General features: G+C 45.3%; 1 protein-coding gene across 3 annotated transcripts in view; it reads left to right on the top strand.

Moving 5' to 3' along the window:
• nexmifb (neurite extension and migration factor b) overlaps positions 1 to 19,953 on the top strand; it is a 68,085-nt gene that overhangs the window by 5,321 nt on the left and 42,811 nt on the right. The window contains exon 1 of one of the 3 annotated variants that reach the window (XM_008327348.2): positions 7 to 117. The exons of the other annotated variants lie outside the window; for them this stretch is intronic. The gene's annotated coding sequence lies outside the window, so the exon portion shown is untranslated. Of the gene's footprint in view, positions 1 to 6; positions 118 to 19,953 lie in introns of those variants that run through there. 3 annotated transcript variants of the gene reach the window in all.

The raw sequence follows: 19,953 nt of genomic DNA, 5'->3' as shown, positions 1-19,953 counted from the left end.
ACATGCGGGCTCTTATTTCGGGGCAAAGACGCATCCGTGAGCCTGTCCAGAGCAGCTGAGGAGGATCCCGTCGCGACGCGGGGAGAAAAACGCAGCTTGGGCGCAGACGCTGTGGAGGTAGGCTGAGCAAACGTTATTACGCTGCTGAGCAGGGAGCTCTGTTGTGTACAGTCTGTGTGTGTGTGTGACCCGCAATCGCAGCATGCATGCGGCGCGTACTGTCTTCTTCCCCGTCTCCTCGGGACAGCTGTCGTAGCCCACATTCATCCATCTCCGCTCCATCGATCGTGGGTTCCTGGCGAGAGAAAAAAAAAATACCCGCACTTAATAAACACCCAGCGCTCAGTCGAGGCTCGGAAGCCCGGCACCGGTCCACGGTACCACGTGTGATTGTTGCGGTAGAGAGAGAGAGCGGTGTCCCTGAGCTGTCGGTGTGTTTTGAAGACACCGTGGCCTGTGGACGTCATTTTGAATCAACGTTGTGCATCCCGAGCACTGCCGCCTCCAAAATGAACAAGGAACGAATAAAAGGGGGGGAGTTGGGGGGTGGGGGGCAAATATCCACAGCCAGAACCGATGCATGATTCATGAATGGGCTCCAGGAACCCAGTGGGATCAGGCATCACCCGACAGCTATAGGCGCCTGACGCTGTGATAAATGATTCATAGACGATTAAGAGGCACAAATTGTGAAAATTGGCCTAAACATGAGGCCGGCGGGGTGGGCACAGGTGCAGCCAGGCGTGCGTGGATGCCTGCACTGTGGGGTCACTGGATCAGTAGCGTACGGTGTCTGTGTCTGTGTCTGTGTCTGTGTCTGTGGCTGCTGCTGCTGCTGACAGATGTTGGCTGGATGGCCCACAGACGGGCCGTGGAGAGAAGGACGAGCTGCAGCCCGGTGATAAGGTGCTCTGTGTGCAGCCCGGTCTTTGTGGAGGTGTTGGGATTGGATGTTAACTTTGTTTTAAATAGGATTTTAATTGGATTAAAATGTAACAAGCTCCAAATTTGCCAGCCTGATGTTCATTGAACGACGTCGGCAAATGGGATTTTTTTAAATAACAACTTTATTTATTGGCGCAGTTAACGCTCTGCTCATCACAGTTATTGACCTGACATGACTGCCTTTGATTTATGCTTCTGGGCTCTTCAAAGGTTGTGTGTGGTTCTCATACACTGGGTCATGACCTGAAAGTGGGCGTTGGGGCTAGGTTTGGGGGGGAGGGGGGGGGGGGTCAAAGATCCAGTGTGTAAAAGCGGAATACAAACTACTTCAAGACGCCGTTGTGAAAATCTGAATCGTTGTTTTTGTTGCCCCACCCTAAAATAAGCAATTGTTAAAATCCAAATCATCAATCCAGAGGCCAGTCTGTTGGATCGTCAATATTTTCACAGCTTCTGTTAACATTCATTCATCTTCATCTGCCTCCTGTTCACAGTCTTGGGGGGAGGGGCTGGGGGAGTTACCCCAGCATCATGGGGTGAGGCAAACGACCTCAGACTCCCACTCTACAACATGTAGAAAACTCCATAAATGAAGACCGTCCTGTACCACAGGGATCAAACAGATGATCAGTTTGTTGTAAGGCAAGAGCACAAACCACTGTTCCACCGTTTGGTACAATCGTACCACTAGATGGTGCTAAATCTTACACATAGGGTCATATATAATCGTTCTCTATATAATAACTAACCCTACTTCCATGTATAAAGTACTTTGTAGTATTGCATTTTATATCAAGGTATTCTAGGGATACAAAGGCAAGTATTTGTTTTTGTACCGTCCAGTACTTGTTGTGGTTGGTGTCAAATGATAACATGTAACATGTGAAATTTAAACTTGTCTTTTTTGACATTTTAACTCAACCAAAAATCTCAGAATATGTGTAACTGAAGAATAAACCTGTGGTTCACGACCCAAATATGGGCCATGTAACTACATGGACGCAGGACTGCTGTGGGATGTTACTGTTAGTGCCATCTTGGTCTAGTTCTGCAGTAAGACACGCCTTTTTTCTTTAGCGCAGGTTGTTCCTTGACGTTGAACACTTCCTGTTGAACACTTCCTGTTACTCCATCGGTCGTTGATCTCGTGTTAAGGCCGGTTTTTGTGAGTTTTAAGACTAAGTATAAAAACAAAACTTCTTCTCACTCCCTGCAGCTACATCAAAGATGTAGAAGATGTTCTTTTTTTTAATTAAATGCATCAAATCCTGTTCAAAGGTCAGATCCACTGCACCATCGTACACAGCCTGTTTGTTGTGGTTCCTTTTTTTTTTCTCCGTGTTTCTCCGTGTGTTGTTTTTCCAAAAGTTGCTCGCACAGATACGTTTGGCAGATTCTGCTGTGACACCAGGCTCCTCCAGTCTCTGAGCAGACACTCTCTGCTCAGCTGGGATTTTATACTGAAGAACACCAGCTCCGTTTAATTGTCTGCTGCGTCTGCCTCTCGTCGTAACCGCCGCCCGTTTTCTCATATTAAACACATTTTATTGGAATTTATCGGCGGCTGAGTGGTTTTCACGCAGCTGTAGCGCGGGGCATTGTGTGCGTGGACTATGTTTGTTTATTCAATTTGCGTGCTTCAAAATATTGCTTTACAACCAGATGATTTCCGATAGCTCGACTCCAAAGGGTTGATTACAGGGAAACCACACGTTGAGAGGAACGGAGAACCTTTGAGAATACCAATAAAAGATCGTCATCTCTGACTGGACGTTTTCAATTATTAAAAACAGAAAAATTTAAACTCATTTATTGTGGGCTGAGGCCCTGGTCTTCAACAGGGGGGGAGCAACCCTTTGGGAGTCCGTGGAGGTACTGCAGAGGGGTCGCAAAATTTATGATCAGAGAGTCCGAAAATTTGGAATAAAAAATAGTTATAATAATAATGGACATTCCCCCTTTGGGAGTCCGTGGAGGTACTGCACAGGGGTCTAGAATAAATTCTTTGCAGAATTGTTTGGGTTGCAGACTGCCACAGTGGTGACCCCTAGTGACGGGATAAGTTAAATGTGGTTCATCAGACACATTTATTTACTACTCAGAGAGCTGTATTTTTGAAAACTATAGTAATGAATGAAAAAAACAAACAATCTTTATGAATGGGACTAGGTCAGGTTTAGTGCAAAGTGCAGATTATTATTTTTATTTGAAGTTGCAGTTTTGGGTTCCTTGGTCTGAAAGCCGTCTAACATAACACGTTTCATCTAAAAAACGATTATTCAACCTGAATAATCAGGGTTTTCTTTTGCTGCTACAGTATAAAAGATGTTTTCAGGCTGTTATTGAAAACATCACCCTGACCTGATTAGGGGGCAGTTACAGCACACTGAGCTGCCATAATGCCCTGTTACAGAAAGCTGCTTGTGTAACGTGAAGACAGCAGTGGAAACCAGATGGAAGGCCATGCATTGATTGAGTCAAAGAGAGCCTATCAGAGGGCCAAATGGAGTTGACACGTTGATGTGGGTGTCATTATCATGTGTGACGGCACACTGAGCCATTAGGCCTGAGGCTTCATGACGTGTGGACGGGGGAGAGGGGGGGGTCTTCTCTTTCTTCTCCTTCTTCTTCTCCTTCTTCTTCTTCTTCTCCTTCTTCTTCTTCTTCTTCAGCCGTCGTACCAAACTCCCAGGACTGTTTTTACGTCTCCTCCTGATCGGTGTCAGTGCTCCTCGCCTGAGTGTCGTTCTTACGCTCAGTTTAAATTGGGTGAGAAATTGAGCCCAATGATACATTTCACTCCAGCACCGTGGGCTGTGTTCTGCTGTTGATGGGACCGAGCTGGCAGGTTCCTCTGGAAATGTGTTGAAAATACCAGTTGAGCTGCGACAGTAAAAACCAGCAGCTTGTGTACATAGTCTCTTATCTGTCTCCTCCTGGCCGTGTGTACACTCTAACTGCCCCTGTGATTCAGCCCCAGGTGTTGAGCCTCCTCTGCTGCACTGGTGGATCAAAGAGAATGAACTGGTCCTCGTTAACTTACTGGTTCTTAATGGTTTTGTACACTTCTCTGGTTAACGTTGACATGTTTTGTACGCAAGAAAGAATGACGTTTTTTGAACTTATTAATACATATATATTATAACGAAATCCAGAAAAAAATCTACAACTGATTATTGGAAAAGAAAAGTTTGAGTTTGGATTCCAAAATGTTTACCTTCCGTCCCCCAAGGTGTCTATCCACAAAAAGTCTGTCCCTCTGACAGACGTAGTTGGTGACCCCTGGTCTATGATGTTGATTGGGCTGGGCTCAGCCAATCAGGTGCTGAGATGTCACTGTCTAAATAACCATAACAGGTGTGACCCACGTGTATCACCTTGGAGGTTCACTAAACTGAACCAGAACCACAGTTTAGCAACAGCAACATTCGACCGGCGCCCCCTGTCTTTAAAGCTGTCACATGGCAGCCCCTCAGCCTTGAGATTCAGTTGTGATGTTTTTTACTAAAGATTTGCTTTTTTCTGCAGACATTTTTTTACATAGAGACATTTTCACTGAATTTAACAAACTTTTAACTGTGGCTGTTTATTTATTTATTTTATTTTTTGATGTGTTTTTGAAGTGTCATAAATGTGTTAGTTTTCTGACACTGAGAGGAATTTGCTGCAGCGTTTGCATCAATCAAAGTTGATGCTACTGAACAATTTGCTTATTTAATAGTGGACTTGAAATGTTGTTGGTAAAATTTCTATTGATTTATGGATCGGTTATCATCATAATCACATCAAATGACGGGTTAACTGGGAAGTTCCACCCCTGGTTGATTGATTATGATGTTTGAATGTTTTTCTTCTTTCTTGTTTGTAGCGTAGTTGGAGCCTCAGAAATAACAGACTGAGAGCAGGAACATCTTGTTATGAATGCAGAAAGTCCTTCTCTCGCCAACATGGAGCCCTGCTGAGTTTCATGTCTGCACTTCTCTCTGCACATTGTGTCGCTACAGAGCGGCAGCGCCTTATCTGTGGCCGTCTGTATAGAAACATGCTGAGCCCATCAGAAAGAACTATACGTCCCAGAGAACTCTGGCTGTGTCACGTCTCTGTAGGCAGAGGCTGGCTGCGTTTGGACTGTGACTCGGGACATGGCCCGGTGGAGACGCTCCTCGTCCTCTGCTGCTGCTGCTGCTGCTGCTCCGTCTGTAATTAAAGGTAGAGGTAAGACCATGGGAGAAGGCTGAGCTCTGATTGCTTTTCATGGCCGCGAGGAGGGAGCTGCATCCTGTCCTGAGGGACTGCGACGCTGCTGAGGTTTTTTTTTTTTTTTTGCTGTCTGCTCTGCACACCCCCTCCACTCCCCCTACAGGCGGGAGCTGTTCCAGGAAGACACAGACATTTGTACTGGTACACTGCTGGCATACTCATTTGCACACCGGTGAACGTACTTTAACGTTTTCCCACTGTGTGCGCACTCACACACACACACAAACACACACACACACACAGAGTGGCTAAGTGAGGCAAGAAATCCAGCTGTAGCTAACAGGCAAACTGTGCTAATGTACTTCAAGGAATGCCCCGTTTTAGAAAATGTGTGTCAGTGTGAGGCGAGAGGTGCCGAGGCAAAAACTGTTACAGCAGTGGAGTCGACGTAATGAATCAAAAACGGCACGTTCTGACAGACACCCAGGATCTCTGCCTCTATTGGCTGCTGGATGGCATTGACGGAGCAGTTGATGTGTGATTGGACCGAGCGTAGATGGGAGCAGAGGACCAGCACTCTGCAGGGGGAGCTGTGCCACCCCCCCTCCCTCTCCCCCCAGGGCAGAAACCCAAAGATGAGGGGCGGCTCTGCACTGAGGGCCTGGCAAACACGGACCTGCTCACGTAATCCTCATTACTGCTCCTCAAACAGCACGTCTGGAGGTTTGTTTTTCGAGAGTCGTGTTTAAACTGCGTTCCCCCGTCGGAGCGGACGGTTTGAATCCACGTAGACGTGTAAATGTTGGAGCATCTGTGAAGAAAAGCTGAGATATTAGTTTCACCTGAAACACTCTGGTGTCCCAGACCGGGTGTGGTCGACACCACACACCCTGGTTCAGAGGATGTGAAGCCACTGGGTTAAAATGAACAGCCTTGTGATCGGATGATTGCTGGTTCAAATCCCAGCTCAGAACAAGCAGAATTCCGACGCTCCCTGAATGCAGCAAAGTGTGTCCGGTTCCTACTGTTTTCATGCTTTGGTGTCTTGATAAAGTGTGACAGCGACGCCACCTAGTCTGCAGCTAATTAATTTCACTTTGTATTTAATTCTATGCTAGATTTTGCAGTTAGGTGGCGCTGATGTTCAGTGTAGGAGAAGAACAGGAACGAAGGAGGAAACACGGTTATAAAATACTACAAACGTCAGACATTACTGCAGTAATACAGCGTAATGCAGCTTTCTTTATTCTATATAGTTGCAGTTCTGCGCTCCAGTTTCAAACAAACGGTGATTAGAACTCAGCGACGGCCTGTCCTCCTCCTGCAGGTACACCGCCGTCACCAGGAGCCGTAGCTTTACCTGCTAATTTCCCCATTAATGACATATTGGAGGGTTTTCTCGGTGTTTGTTTGTTTGTTTTTTCCCTGTGAAGGCAGAGGGAGAGAGGACTGTCCTTGTTTTCCTGTCTCTGGCTTCATTCATGACAGCCGGCTGCTTAAAGTACACTGACAGTTTAAACGACCACATGCTTCAGAGAGAATCCCAGGAAAAGCCAGCGGACTTTGAAGACGGGAGGTTTTTTTTTTAAAGAGGGAGAGAAAATCAGTCGGACGCCGTTTGAATGCCAAGTCCGGTCACGTTTGTGTTTTTTTTTTTTTTTGTAGCGTGCTCATAAATTAGCTCTGCCAGGATGATTAAAGTGATGCATCACCATTTTTGTCATTAAGAAATAAAAGTCCAATTAAACTGCGCTCTATTAAAGCTCTCCCCGCGTTGCCTACTTGATCTCCACCTGTAGGCTGGTGGCCGCTGGGACCGGGAGCTCGACTGCCTGACGTTCACAGCTCATTTCCTGCGACCACATCAGACCCCGATGTTGCAGATGGATAGATAATGTGATATTTCTCCTGTTCTGATCACACTCTCTCCGGGGCCTCCTCCAGTTCCCACTCGTGGGACTCTTGAAACAGATAGTCAGTCGAGATGATGGGAAAAATGAGATGGAGCTGAAAAAAAAAGGTGGTGGAGGTTTGAACGCATGTTGGACACAGGTGACGTGACGTGAGCGGTGTGTGAAAACGGTGTATTTACAACATGGTCGGGAGGAGGAGGCAATATGACAGGGCTGGATTTTAATTGGTTTCACACTCTGTCTGTGTGTCTGTGTGTCTGTGTGTCTGTGTGTGTGTGTTTCTTTGTAATAGCACACACACTGACAATAACTGCTCTGGTTTATGTTATATAATAATGCTAATAGTTACACTGTCCCTCGTCTAATTTGGACACGTTAGCCTGGACGTGCGCACCGTCAGGGTCCTGAACACTGCAATAATAAGCCAACGTCATTGGTCGGGCCTTATCTTTGATTTGGGTGCTGGGAACCTGGGAGAGGGAGGCCAAGGGGGGGGGTTGATGATGAGAGAGGGAGAGAAACATAGACTGTGTTGTGCTGTGAGTGAGTGAAGGAAGAAGAAGCAGAGGAACTGGAGTAAAGAGAGACGGGGGTGAGGGAGGGAGGGGGGGTCGGATGTGGTGGGAAGATTAGAGACAGGGCTGGACGGACAGAAAGATGGAGGAAGAGAGAGAAGGGACGGCAAAAAGGGAGAGAGACATAGTTACTGGAGGTGATGGTGATGGGGGACGGGGGGGGGAGGGGGGGGGTTCAGGGTGCGTCCTCCCACCACAGCCAGCTGAAACAAACAGACAGACAGTGTTGTTTCTAATCGGAGAGGAGCTGGCTGTGGCCTGGATGTTTCTCTGCACCTTTCATTTTCTAAATGCTGTTTTGTCTGTTGGCCACTTAACAAGCCACCAGTGCCTCAGAAAAGGAACTGCGCTTTATTTGCTGCTGTACATAATTACCAGCCATTCAAGTCTGGCTTGTTTGCCACTCCAAATGATGTTGTGAATTTATGTACAAATAAGAGACAGGGCTATATTTTCGCCGTAAATCTTTTCACAGCCCAGTGTTTAGGATTCACCGCCGCCGTTCGGTTCCAGGATCTGCTGTGATTTATTCCAGATTAATTGTGCCGCAGTTCTCAGGCAGTGCATTATTTGTGCTGTAATCTAACATTATTAGCAATTCATTTTTTTTTTTGGCTTATTTTTTTATTTATAATGCGCTGCGGTGGGTGATCAGAACAGGACGACAAAAGACTCTGACGTGATAGTTCTGTCTGTCGGATGCACATCTGACGAGCGGCTGCTTTGCTACGGCACGCCGGAGGCGGAACGTAATCCAGGCGTAACACATCTGAGCAGAAGTCAAATGAAAAATGTTTTGAATATCTTAACACAAAGAGCATCAATTGAATTGCATACATGAATTTCAAGTTGGATTTGACCCTGATCTGTTGGATGATGTTGCTGACGGTACAACAGCATGACTGCTATTCTGCTACAGTAATAATTACAATCATTCACAGCTAGTGGTCCTTGTCACAGGAGAGGGGCACAATGGAAATAATAATTAGGACTTCTCCTTTTTCTGATGCAGTGCACAAGAGTGTATCAAGTGTGTACTGTGGCTTCTAGGATGTACAGCTGTGTGTACTCGCGGGCCTCCCAGTGTGTGGCGGTGTCAGTGCGCTGCAGTAATATTATCCGCTCGCTCTTGGGGTCCCCGATTGTTAAAGCTGACATCTTCAAAACTGTTTCACTTAGTGATGGTTTTGGTTTTTTTTCTTCTTCAAAATACTTTTAGTAAGTATATTTGGTGTTTGACTGGTGTCCTGAAGAAACCCGTACTGTCATGTAGTAGACCAGTACGTTTCCAATGTTTCTGAGCCACAGATTTTTATAATGGGGTTTCACCAATCAAAAATGTCCAAAAAGTAAAATATAGTTTCTTTAACTAATGTATCGTAAACACAAAAAGTAAAATATAGTTTCTTTAACTCATGTATCGCAAACATGGCCCTGTTTAGTTGAACACAACCCTGATACACTCACAGGAATTGAAGAAAGAGGCACAAAGATCTTCAACAGCTCTGAGTTTATCTTGTCAGTTTTAGAGCCATCTGCTGCCGCCTAGTGGTGAAGTAGGTAATTGTTTAGCCTGTTACTAATTACAGTTTTCGATCTTTCAAACTATAGAAGCTATATTTAATAATAATAATGGTATTGCTTCAAATATCTCTGCTATAACATCATAATTGTCCTTCCAGGGGTTCATCAGGTTCATTTTATTAACAATTCACAGTCCTTGAATTTGAATGAAATTCCTTTTCTATGGATGTTGGATCGTGGGTTAAACGTGAGATCTACAGTGACAGCCCTGGAAGGCCGAAGCGTTCCTTCTCCTCCTGATCTGGTCCCTGACAGCAGCACATGCTGACGACTGTCAGGTGCAAACACATGATTTGTTTTTTCTTTTTTTTTTCTTTTTTCCTGCTAGTCATCTCTCACAAACGCCGGAGCCCACATATGTCACAGTTGTGGCGGTAAAACACTCGGCTGCAGACTGTTGTGCTCCCCACACAGCCTCCAAAGGAGCTCATTTGTCATGTAGTGACAAAAATAAAACACAGCTCACCTCCGTAAACTGTACAAAGTACTGTAATACCGTACATGGAGCTGCTGAGCATTCTCCACGCGTACCGTAATGCCAGAGTCGATAGGTTGGAGTAATTAGCGCCTTTTGATTAATGCACCTCATTTACTTTTCGTTCCATGTGTGTCGTATTGATGCACTGCCAAAAACAACTAAGCCACTCTGCCAGAGCTGAAATAATACAAAAATACATTAAAAAAATTCACTGTTGATAATTACTGCGATAAATATCCAGTGGCTAAAAATACATTTTCTGCTTCTGGGCGGGAAAAAAAGTGAGTAAAATTATTAAGAAAATATATTTCTACTGTCAAATTTTGGAAGAAACATATGTTATATATGTATGTTAAACACATGTTATAATGCACTCCGTCATCGCCCTAACAAAAATATTGACAAATTACATTTAAACTTTATTGAACTCACACAAAACAGCGTCATATTTTATGAATAATCAAAATCAACGTCAAATAAATAACACAAAGTTTAAAAGGGGAAACAAATGTGCAGTTGTGACATCATTACCTGAACCTTAAACCCCCCCCCCCCTTGTTTGTTGAGACCCACCATGTCTCCAGTCCCCACCAGTGGGGGCCGCCCCCCACTTTGACAAGTACTGTTATAATGTAACATTAAGATATTTAAGTAATAAAATATCAGTCTATTTCTAAGTACTTATGTATTACTAGCTACAAAGAATAAAACACTCTTTGTTGTGCCCCTCCCACCCCATTTGGTGCCGCTGACCACAGCTTTAGAAACACAGCTTGCCTCAAAGGAGTTAACATTTAAACTTTATTGAACTCACACAAGTTCCTTTTACAGTGGATTAAAGGCCCGTCGACCGGCTGACGGTGCCGGTGCAGCGGCGAGGCTAACATTCCTTCGTGCTACCTGAGCGCGTGCTGCACCAGCCCTCGCTCACTCCTCCGTCGTTCTGCCCACAGATGTCTCCACCAGTGTGAACGTGCACTTTAACGCTCCTGTTCCTCTTATGTCAGAGCGCCGTGTCTGTCACTGTGGGCTAAATAAACTCGCCGAGCATCGCAACGCCAGGTATTTTCCCTTTTATATTCAAATGAGCTTGTGTACGACCTGCTCCTTTGAGATGGGCCTCGGAGCTGTGTATACTACATGCTTATGTATGAGTGGATCCATTTTTTTTGTGTGCCTTTTGTGTTCACTATTTTGGATTTACTTATGGTTTATTTATGCAGGTAATTCCACCGGGAGACGTTCCTGGTCAGAGGGAACGCTGGTGTAGAGCCGGCATGCATTCTTTAGAGCCGTGTGATCTGATAGGTTTAAAACTCACTATCAAAGATGTATGTTTACACTACAGTGATGAGGCCTCTGGAGATGTGGGGGTAAGTTATCTGTGTGCACGGTGTGCATGTGTCTCGCTCTCTCTCTCTCTCTCTGCGTGTGTGTGCTCGTACATATGAATGATCTGTTTTGAGGGCGGCCGGTGCACAGAGCGAGGGCCCTCGCTGCTGACTGTTAGTCCCGCGGTGCAGCGAGTGTAGCCGCACTTACTGACCTGACGGGGAATTAGCCATAACAAACAGGCCTGTCTGCCTCACCTTCTCTTTGACTCTTACAAATCTGCCCACCACTTCAGAGGCCGCACAGTGAATGTAACGACCGTCTGCCAAGTGGTGGGAAACATGAATGTGTACGTACGCGCGTGTGCACGGGCTCGTTTGGCCCCCAGTGTGTCTCTGTGGGCACGGGAGCTTGTTCTAATGCCCCCTGGAGTCAGCCTGTGTTCATACAATAATACAATTATTTCTCCTCATCTAACGCTGTACAGAAATGATAACGCGTGAACACAGCTTTTTTTTTTTTTTTTAGGATAACACGGTGTGCCTACAAGGAACACGTATTCGGAGGACAATGGCACCATTGTTGAGAGGAGTAAAAAAAAAAAAAAATTTTTTTTAAAGCAATTTACACTTTGACTCCCTCTCTGGGGGCTTTAGGAAATGTTAATTTAAGTTCCCATTATAAAATGTATTTAAGTGTGACTAAAATTAATTCCGTTATTCTGGGCGGCTGCTGTATCCATCGAGACGACTCGCTGTTCCCCCCTGAGACCGCTGGGTTTTCCCATCACTTTTAAAATCAATTACCCTCCTTCCTCCCTCTCCTCTCCAACTCTCTCTAAGTACTCTCTTCATATTCGTCATTAGAAAAGCCACCACTTCACCTATAGCCCGGTGCCGACACCTCGACTGTGTGTTTTTAAACGGTCGTGGCACATCTGAGCGCCGCGCTCTGATTTATGATGTCGTGTGGCGTGCAGTATAGCTGTGGGCCTTTCGCAGATTATGCTCAGCCAACTTTTCTCGCAGTATCTAGACAATGTCACTGCCTGGGATATAAATAGGAACACAATCTGTGGTTGGGTAAGACCTGTTAGCCCTGTGTGACACTAAAGCCACAACAAAGACTCTGCTGTACTGCGGCTGAGGAGCGGATGCAGCCCTCGGGAGAGATCATGTTATTCTCCCCTGTGCGCCATCTCACAAACATCTCACCGCGCTAACTGAGGGGAATAAGCATGGATGGGCTTGACGGCTGCTTCCTATTTTAGTCATCGCCAGGTAGGCGGATGAGTTGAACTGCGGAGGATCTGTGTGCAGCGAAGTCTTCGTCTAATTAGTTTGTCTAATTATGTCTTTGTGCTGGAAATTTCTCAAATTAGTGGTATCGTGCAGAATGTGAGCATGCTCATTATGGTTGTCATGAGAATTGTTGCGGTGGTTATGGAAGGAGAAAGAGAGAGGACCCGTGTCTGCGCCGCCAAAAGCTCAAGAAAAGGTCCGGATTCCTTCATCCAGTCTGCATTTTTGAAGTGACACTTGTAGTGCCGGGTTTTGTCCTGGGAATGCACAGGAAAAATACCACTTTTACCTGTGAGACACTCGACTCACCCCCGTCCTCTAGACTGTGCTGGAGGTGGGGAAGGGGGTGGGAAGGGGAGGGGGCAACTATTTGTGGCAACCCACAAAAAGGTCTCCCTTTGATTCTCCCCCCGTGTGTGTCAGGTGCGCGAGTGTCACAGCATCGGTACACGTGTCACAGGGCGACACTTTTTGATTTTCCCTCCTTGTGAGGTGCCACAGTATCAGGGACGAAGCCCCCCCCCTCCTCCTCCTCCACCTCCTCCTCCTCCACCTACCAGCTATCATCACCAACGACTGGATGATGATCGCTGGACACCCAGTGTCCTGACGACAGCCCAGCCGTCCTCCTTTTCCTCTTTCTCCTCCATCCTTCCTCGCTCTCCCCCACCGTCCCTTCTCCCTTTTTCCTCCTCTCTCTCCTCCTTTCCCTCCCCCACTCCTGGGCCTACAGTAATTGGTATTCCGAGTGGCAGCTGGGATCCATACAAACATAGCAGACAGAGAAAGAGAGAGAGAGAGAGAGCAAAGGCTTGTGTGTGAGAAGAGAGAGAGGGAGAGAGAGGGAGACAGAGATGGAGGCAGGGAGAAAAAGAAAGCCAGCAAGTCAATAGGCTGGTTCATTAGAGCACTGAGTCACAGTGGCCGCTGCCTCGTTTGTTTGTGTTTGTCCAATACTCTGTCTTAGGCAGAGCCCACCACCTCTGTCCACTCACACGGGCAAACCTGACAGCAGCGCCACCCGGGCCGCCTGGTGGCCACTGATACGCTCGTCTCTGTGGCTCCCGCTGTTTGGACTTGGACCAGATTAGGAAATCAATGGCTGTGAATTAAGCTAATTACGGCTTTTCTTACGACTTTACATAACATGGGTCCAAGTCTTTGGCAGCGTGCGTGTGTGGACCAACAGTACAGAAGTCATGACCTGATATGAGTCAAATCTTCAATACAATTTTTGAAATTATTACATTGGTTTTTATACGAAAGACTCAAACTTTGTGCATTTTTTACATCGATATAAAATCGGCGTTGGGATACGTGGTGTAACAGTGGTTTATGCTCTGGCCTGACAGCATGAAGGTCAAGGGTTCGATTCGTTGTTCGCCTGTTCTCAGGTTCTTCTTCCACAGTCCTGCACCAACAGCATGATGTTTAATTGTTCACTCCATATTGATCGTTGGTGTGAATGTTGGTGTGAATGGCTGTGATTGGCTGCAGCTCCTGATGCTCATTGAGGTTTAGAAGCTCCATAGATTCTTTTCAGCAACAACCGTCCAACCATCACCTGCGGTTCTTACCGTCAGCTCCCTCCCTTTTATCTGTTGTGATTACATTTAATTTATCCACTGACGTATTTTATGACGACACATTTGGTATTTTGGATTTTTTTTGGATTTCAACAATAAAAAAAAAAAAAAATCACAGGTACAAAAACGGCAGCAGATGTAAAGAAAACAGCCCAGTTCTGTGAAATGAAAAAAGAAAAACAGACGGAGAGAGACTCCATTAGGAAACAAAAATAGGATTCTGCAGTTATTGAAAATATGAAAGTGGATGTTCCAAAAACAAGAGGGAGAGAGGGAGGGAGAGAGAGAGAGAGGGAGGGAGGTGTGTTCTCTATTCATGCTAGCTTAGAGCAGACCACTTGTCAGGATATTGAAAGACAGAGAGGGTGAGAGAGGGAGGGAGAGAGAGGGAGAGCAGGTAAAGGGAGAAAACAAACCTAAAAAACGACCTCTCTCTCTCTCTCTCTCTCGCTCTCTCTCTCTTCATGTCCTGTTTATTTTGGAGGAAATAGTCATATGAGGGTGGCTGGGTGTTTGCCTGGCCAGAGCTGCCGGCTCTCAGGACCTGGTGGTTCACAGTGACCTCTCATTACCACTGCTCCAGGGAGCGTGAAACAGAGGGGATCACTCCAAAGGGCAGCTGTGTAGATGCGCCTAACCTTTTTAAACAATCGGAACACCTCAACCATACAAATAACTCATTAACCTTATCCATTTAAATCAAGTGCCCCCACCCCCCCCCTTTTCCCCCCCCCCCCCCTTTGTCACTCTATCTTTAGATTTGCTTAATTGGCCGCTGGTTTTCACGACAATAAGAGACCCTCGGCAATATGGTGTGGTCAAGGTGGGCCACACGGCTGTACAATTGGGATTTGGCCCCTTTGGCCTTAGCGCTTAACGAAGGCTGTTTAAGATGGGGGGGGGGGGGGAGCGGAGAGGAGAAAGGGTGGTGGAAGTGAGAGTGTGTTTGCATGTGTGTGTCCGTTGTTTAGGAAGTGGCCTCCAGCTCTGTACGGAAGCACAGGAGGCCATTGATTGGAGGAGCTCAATAGCTCAGGCCTTTTAATCACCTCGCTCAGAGGCTGCATTGTCCCACAGGCTGGAGAATATACGCCGCTAATACCCCCGTGCATATGCACACAGCCACTGGCTCCCAGCCTTCAGTGGATCCTCGCAGACCCACATGGCCACTAATCGATAGGCTTGATTACCTACGGGGAGCCAGACTGGGCTTTGTTCTCCTATGACCACACAAAAGCTCGCGGACTGTCCTCTGTTTTCCGTCCAGCGTTCTATAAACTGTCGTTGTTCCAGCGGGTCATTCGGACGTGTGGAACGCTTCTAAGTCTATCTTTTTTTCAAATGCTTTGGGGACACGTTGGTCCGTATTTGAAATTTTACGAGACGTATAATTTAGCGCAGTAATACCGTTACCATCCATACCAAATTTACGTTAGCAAGAAAACACGTGTTTAGCTAGCTACAGAAAAATAGAGAAAAACTACGAGTAAGTAACATTTTGGGATTTTTCCATTGAAGACAGCGATGCTAAGAAGTCACTGTTGGGGATACGCTTAGTAACACATTTTTCCATTGAAGACAGCGATGCTAACAAGTCACGGTTGGGGATACGCTTAGTAACACTTTTTGTTAGCCATTAGCCTACTAGCTAAGGCTTCAGTCTCGGTTTCTCCTTTCGCTGTACTCCATTCCGGTCGTGTTAACGTAGCGGCAGAAGCTCTTCCACAATACAGCAAGAATATTGAGTATTCATTAATCATTAACCATTTCACACGATCAATAATCATTTTATTTTTTAGCCTGAGGTCGTGGGGTGGGCTAGATGAGACCCCTCAATCACAGCTGCGCTCAGTTTAAGGTAAATAGTGAACCTAATCCTGACCTCTGTACAGAAAGACCGAGGATCGAACCAACAGACCAGTTATCTTCCACCAACCGCTGGTTCACCGTGTGCTCATCTTTAAAATGTATTGATTGATTATAGAACAATCACTTTGACTCTTCCCTTCATCACTGCAGTAGTTGACATGAATTCATGGGCAGAGGTTTTACCTCCAGGTGCAGGAATCGAACCCCTGATCCTGCTGGCTGGTAGGGCGAGTGTCTCACCAGCCGTGCTGCTCTTCTGGTGCCGGGGCCAACGCTGCACTCCTGTTCTGTGAAGCCGAAATGATTGTGCTGCTTTGACCCAGTTGAAATGAAAACATTTTGACTTACACACCAGGCTTCTAAAAACAGACTCTCTCTCCCCCCGTCTCCCTCTCTCTCTCTCTCCCTTTCTTCTCTCTCTCTGTCTCCCTCTCTTCCTCCCTCAGTCGGCCTATCTGCCTGTTTGGCTGTCACATCTCTTTATACTGTTTAGAAATGCTGTACATTGTGTTACAGGGTTGTGACTGATAGTCTGCCAATTTTAGCTGTGGCACATCAGAGAGACTCGCCCCCTCCACCCTGAACACAGAGGCACACATTAGAGCCGTGACAGTGTGCTCCTTTTTCCTGCTCTCACTGATTCCGTACCCCTGGATTGAGTGTTCCGCGGGAGAGCTGCAGTTTTTCTTGTTGCGAGTCAAGACCTTTATATAAAAAAAAACAACAACTACACACTGTGGCCAAAACTGCGGCGTATGAGAGAATCACACAGGTACCCCCTGCAGGTGGGATTCATTATTTGTTGCTCACACAAGAAAGAGACCAAATATGTTGTTCCCTCATCAGGGACTGTGAGGCCGTTTATACTTCCATCTGCACGGCCCATCAATAAGCCCCTAAGCCGGGTTTTGGAAAACTAATACCATCAATGACTTTGAAAGGGAAAACAAATATCAAAGGAAGGCAGCATTAGCGAGTGGAGACGACCAGCGAATATTGAGATTTGCGCCCGTCAACGCTCTGAAAGCCGTTGGTTGGTCCTGTGCCTTCGTCTTTATTACCTGCCTAACAAACAAACACGTCGCTCTTACACTTTTACTCCGACTGACTCCCTTCCTCTGACGCTCTCCTGCTTGTTTCTCCCATTTTTTTCTCTCTCTCTTTGCTCCTGCCTCCCCCTCTCTGTCACCCCCATCCTTATCCTTTCCTTTTTTCCTCGGCGTATGCGCTTTCTTCTCCTTCTGTCCTCGGCTGCCCCTCCCGCCTGCACCCCCCTCCTGCCCCCATCCTTTAGTTTTAAAGCCAAGTAGAGGAGTAGCCTTCTGAAGCAACAGGGAAATAATTAGTAGCCCGGAGAACAAAGGGAAATCTGAACTGTGAGAGAAATGGCATGGATGGAAGAAAAAAAAACGAAATACAAAATACTGATGATAACCAATATAATTAAGAGAAAAAAGGACAAAAACATCAGTTTTTAAATGTCTCACTGTCATTATTTAACAAATAGTTTTTGGTGTTTCTGTGGTAAAGATTTGCATCTTTTGGGGCTTAATTGCAGTTTTTAAAAAGCACCATGTGAAATCCATTACGGTCAAGTATTGAGTGGAATTTCCTCAAAGCCCCTCATCAGACCTCCACGCTCACTTATTGAGCTGTTATTAATGGGCTGCTTTTGTCTTGGCTCATGAGACGTAGATGAATTAGCAGGACATTTATTTAGCTCGAAAAGAATGAATTGGAAGATCCTGAGTGTCCGTCTGTCCGTCCGTTCGTCCGTCCTGGTCTCCTTCACCGATTTTTTTTATTTTATTTTATTTATTTTTTTGCTTTCTCAACGTCTCAAAACTGCAGATTTTCTTGTGGCTGCTTGTCTCACATTTTTATTTTAAGGATCAGCAATGGTGTCGAAAACTGTCACGATGTGCTGCTGTTTTTTTTTTTTTTTTTGATGAAACTTGCAAAACTTTATTTCAGAGGTGAATCGACCATTGGAACGCAGGTGTTATTTATTTAATGACCTTAAAACCTTAACTGTTCCCTTTAAATGTTACAATTATTTTCCAAAAATATTCTACAGAAATGCAGTTTAAATGAGCCACAACCTGTGGCTCCAGAGCCTCATTTGGCCCGTTAGCCAAAAGTTAAATTAACAACAAAAAATTGTGTTACTTGAAAAATAAATGTTTAAAGTTATAGTTGTTGTTTTGAGCCACAAGTTGCAACTAATTTACATACATTATTTATATTTATCTTGGTAGAGTTGGATGAATGTATGTAAAATACACAACGGTACAACATTTACTGTCAGCTCGCTGTTTTTTTTTTTTTTAAACATAGTGTTGTCTCTTACTTTACATCACTGTCAACCTGCTGGGACGTTTCTATGTAGAAATGTCTGTCAGTGAAATCAGACCTGGAGGTGTACGGGACAATGACAGTGATGCAGCCTGAGCTGCCATGACAATGCAGTCTTTTTTATTTATTTTTTTGTAGGTGGCACAGAATAGTTGATACTTTCCTCCACTGAGGAAACAAACTCTAATGTATATTTACCTCTTATTGTGTCGGGTAAACAGATTTCTAACCACATGATCGTCTGGTGTATACGGCGTTTTACTTCAGCTGCTGCGGTGCTGAGGCAACGAGCAGAAACTTCCTGGTGTTGGAGGAAGTAGCGGATGATACTGAGGTCAGCTGATTTTCTCGCCTGCAGTGCTAGATGTTTTTATTTTCTTCTTTGTTCCACATGGATCTTTGTGAACCAGAGCAGAGCCTTTGAATCTGCGTCATGCTTACAAATGCCTCTAGTGGCCTTCAAGGTTATGACAATAAAAAAAAAAAAATAAAAAAAACAAGTGAGAATGCCAAGTAAGAGTTCAGGGAAAAAAAGTTTCTGCAGTATTTCCAGCATTTATCAGGCGATGCCAGGGTTATAAGGCAGCAGTTCCCAAAGTGGGGGGCGCAGGTCAAACTAAATTTATCAAACTTCAGTGATTTTAAAAAACAATTCAAACATTCAGAGTTTCTTTTTAAACCCAGTGATGATAAACCAGTACTGTATGAATGCATTGATTGGTTGTCGTTGTGATGGCAGTGACTAATGACTCAATCAGACCACAGAGTTCCACCGCTGCTGAAATGAACTGTTTTCTCCGAGTCTTTCAAAACGATTGTTGTCTGCGTGACGTCACCTGTCTTTATAAATACAACCAGTGAGTCAGTTAACATTAAAATGGAACCATCAATGGTATCGACCGCCGCCGCATTGATTCCTTTCCTCTCAATTTGACTGTTTAGAAAATTATCAACTGCGAACGGAGCTCCTTTTTCTCATGACTTCACCCATGCTGTGCTTCACCGGCGAAGAACGCCTTTGATTTACATGTCAAAATTATATTGACTTTATATGCAATTAAGTGACATTAACAAACATGGCCACCAGTGACAGGCATTTATTATTGTTTGTAAAAGTAGCTGCATTAAAACCTGGAGCTACAGATGGAAACAATTGAAGCCGTTTCTTAAATAATTTTAGTTTTGCTTTATCATTAAATTTCACCTAAACAAAAACACAGTTTGCTGAATTTCCACGTTGTTGTTGCTAAATGAGGCCCTAAAACGATTGACAATATTTGACGATGTCTCCTGGTACTAAAATTCGAGTGACTCTAAAACTAGAGGAGAACATCCGGTCTTTTTGCGGGGCTCCCCTTTACTTCCGTAGCTGACAACCAGACAGCAACATCCATTTCTTATGCGCTGTCTATGGTCTGAGTGTGAATTCAGGTTTGAGGTAAGTGACAAACACACTAGTAGGAAGTTTTAGAAAATTGTCAGGAGCTATTCTGAGCTATTCTGGTCCTGAGAGGTCCTGGAGAAGCCTTCAGAAACATCCTCCATCGCAGCTGTCATTTTCTCCACACCTCTTCCACCTTCTCTGAGCACATGGAGAGAGGGAGACAGTGAAATGGGACGTGGTCTGCGTACAGCCATCAATCACCCAGCCCTGGGTAATAAACACTTTTTGATGGTCATTAGAATCCAGTTCTATTACAGGGGTTACTGTGCCTGGCAGTTAACCTTCTGCTCTTAGATGTAGCTGGGCTTCTGTGTGTATGTGTGTGTATGTGTGTGTGTGTGTAAGGAGGGTGAGGGTGGTGGTTGGGGGGG

This window comes from Cynoglossus semilaevis, chromosome 15, assembly GCF_000523025.1.
Source record: "Cynoglossus semilaevis isolate Cse_v1.0 chromosome 15, Cse_v1.0, whole genome shotgun sequence".
Taxonomy (NCBI): Eukaryota; Metazoa; Chordata; class Actinopteri; order Pleuronectiformes; family Cynoglossidae; genus Cynoglossus; species Cynoglossus semilaevis.
This window is presented reverse-complemented; position numbering and strand designations above follow the sequence as displayed.